This window comes from Physcomitrium patens, chromosome 20 (genome assembly GCF_059467195.1).
Source record: "Physcomitrium patens ecotype Gransden chromosome 20, ASM5946719v1, whole genome shotgun sequence".
In the NCBI taxonomy this organism is placed as follows: Eukaryota; Viridiplantae; Streptophyta; class Bryopsida; order Funariales; family Funariaceae; genus Physcomitrium; species Physcomitrium patens.
The window spans coordinates 392501-395000 of NC_143429.1; the positions used below are offsets into that span (position 1 = coordinate 392501).

Consider the following 2500-nt stretch of genomic DNA (forward strand, 5'->3'; position numbering starts at 1 on the left):
CTAGCTCTTGGGACTCGCTGCGACGTTACGCGTATCGGCACAAGACCAACCCTCTTTTTCCAGTCGCCCGCGCACCAAAAAAAATTTTGGCAGCGGGACTCACAATCCTTGACAGCCAGCTCACCATATAATACTCGGCGACCCTCCGCGGGACCTCCTCAGAGGGTCGCGTCGCCGGGAAACTAACCCCCACTCCTCACTGATCCAAGGTAACACGCCAGAAGTATCCAGGTAACCCCAGTAGTATCCAGGTATCCCCCCTGCGAACGTCGGTACTGGGCTCAAAGAAGGCAGCGAGCAGTCGGGACCCGTAGGCACCGAGCAACCGTCACCCCCTCACGACTTTTCCCGAGACGCTTCAGAGGAACCCTTCCCCCACATAGTACTCTCTGTGGGATTCGGCAGGCCCCCCCGTCCTACTGCACTAAGGAAGTTCCGAGACACACTTTTTTTTGTGGAAGACCACCCACCCTCCCTGTCCTGCCTGCTATCCCCGCCGCGACTCCTGGTCCCGGCCCTCCTCCCCGACTTCCTCCTTGTCCCGCTGCGAGTCCCGGACCTCCTCCCCCACTACCTACTCCCGCCGCGAGTCCCAGTCCCGGCCTTCCTCCTCCTCCTCCTCTTCCCTAGTCCCGGCGCGAGTCCCGGACCTCCTCCCCACTTCCTAGTCCCGTCGCGAGTCCCGGACCTCCTCCCCTCTTCCTAGTCCCGGCGCGAGTCCCGGACCTCCTCCTTCTCTTCCTTGTCCTGCCGCGAGTCCCAGTCCCGTCGCGAGTCCCGGACTTCCTCCTTCTCTTCCTTGTCCCGCCGCGACTCCCTAGTCCCGTGGCGAGTCCCGGACTTCCTCCTCCTCTTCCTTGTCCCGCCGCGACTCCCTAGTCCCGTGCGCGAGTCCCGGACTTCCTCCTCCTCTTCCTTGTCCCGCCGCGACTCCCTAGTCCCGGCGCGAGTCCCAGGCGCGAGTCCCGGACTTCCTCCTCCTCTTCCTTGTCCCGCCGCGACTCCCTAGTCCCGGCGCGAGTCCCAGTCCCGTCGCGAGTCCCGGACTTCCTCCTCCTCTTCCTTGTCCCGCCGCGACTCCCTAGTCCCGGCGCGAGTCCCAGTCCCGTCGCGAGTCCCGGACTTCCTCCTCCTCTTCCTTGTCCCGCCGCGACTCCCTAGTCCCGGCGCGAGTCCCAGTCCCGTCGCGAGTCCCGGACTTCCTCCTCCTCTTCCTTGTCCCGCCGCGACTCCCTAGTCCCGGCGCGAGTCCCAGTCCCGTCGCGAGTCCCGGAGTCCCGGACCTCCTCCTCCTCTTCCTTGTCCCGCCGCGAGTCCCGACCTCTTGTCCCGCTCCCTTGCCCAAGTCCCGACTCCTGGCTGTCTCGACTCCTCGTTGGCCGCCCAGTCTTCCGCATAGGTGGAAATAAATAAATAAATCATTTTTTAAAAATCAATTTTAAAATTAACTCCCTGTCTCGACTCCTTGCTGGCCGCCCAGTCTTGCGCCTAGACAGAAATATAAATAAAAATAAAAATAAATTGGTGAATTAAAAATATTAAAGTAATTTAATTAACTGGAATAAGGTAGAAAAATAAAAGGCAGAAGAATACTAAATTGATTTTTTCAAGTGCCACGTGTTACCTTGCTGATGTGGCTGCCACGTGGTAGTCCATGTCATGTCAAAAATCCACTAAATCGTTTACATGTCACTTTGGAGATAAATTTGTGTGTGTGCAATCAATTGGTTGTACAAATATGTTAATGACTTGCTAACTAATGCATCGTACAGGTAATCATTGCCCACTAACTAATCCATCACCACTGAAACTTAATGTCTTCAATTCTTCATCCTTCACACTCCACATCCAATTTATTTTTGTTTGTGTGAATTCTTAAATCTATCTTCTCTTTACATACTCCAAGCCCAACTTTCTAAACCCTTTATATAATCTATGTGAATCCTAGAATCTAGGTTTATATACCCCATGCAAACCCTAAAACCCTAAACCCTAAACCCTAACCCCTAACCCCTCAACTCATACTTTGTTCTTTTAATCATACAACCTAGACTCTGAAATTTTAATCTCATAACATATAAACTAGCATTGTAATTTCAAAACCCAACATTTTGTATTGTGACAATACTTGTTTGCAAATATGCATCCTTCATTTACTTTTATTTTTTTAACACTACACTGTGCCACATCAGCACCAAATAGATCAAAATCCTTGATAAATTAACCTCTAACATGTAAATATTATATTCTCCACCCTTTCAGCTTTTATTTTTATTTTTTTTACCTTTTTGAAATGCCACGTCAGCTACCTGGCTGCCCCGCCACATGACAAATGCTAAGTGGACTGCCATGTCGGAGAAGAAGATGCCACGTCGGAGAAGGTTCAAGCGGATGCAAAATGGATGCAGCACCGGGACTTCCCGGGAGGTCACCCATCCCAGTACTATTCCGGCCCAAAGGCGCTTAACTTCAGAGTTCTGATGGGATCTGGTGTAGTAGC

At 52.4% G+C, this 2500-nt stretch overlaps 1 non-coding gene across 1 annotated transcript in view; it reads right to left on the bottom strand.

Moving 5' to 3' along the window:
- Positions 1–2399: 2399 nt before the first annotated feature.
- Positions 2400–2500, bottom strand: part of LOC149986914 (5S ribosomal RNA) — a 119-nt gene continuing 18 nt past the window's right edge. The window contains exon 1 of the ribosomal RNA XR_016499248.1: positions 2400–2500. This exon is cut by the window's right edge and continues 18 nt beyond it. This is a non-coding gene — a ribosomal RNA (5S ribosomal RNA).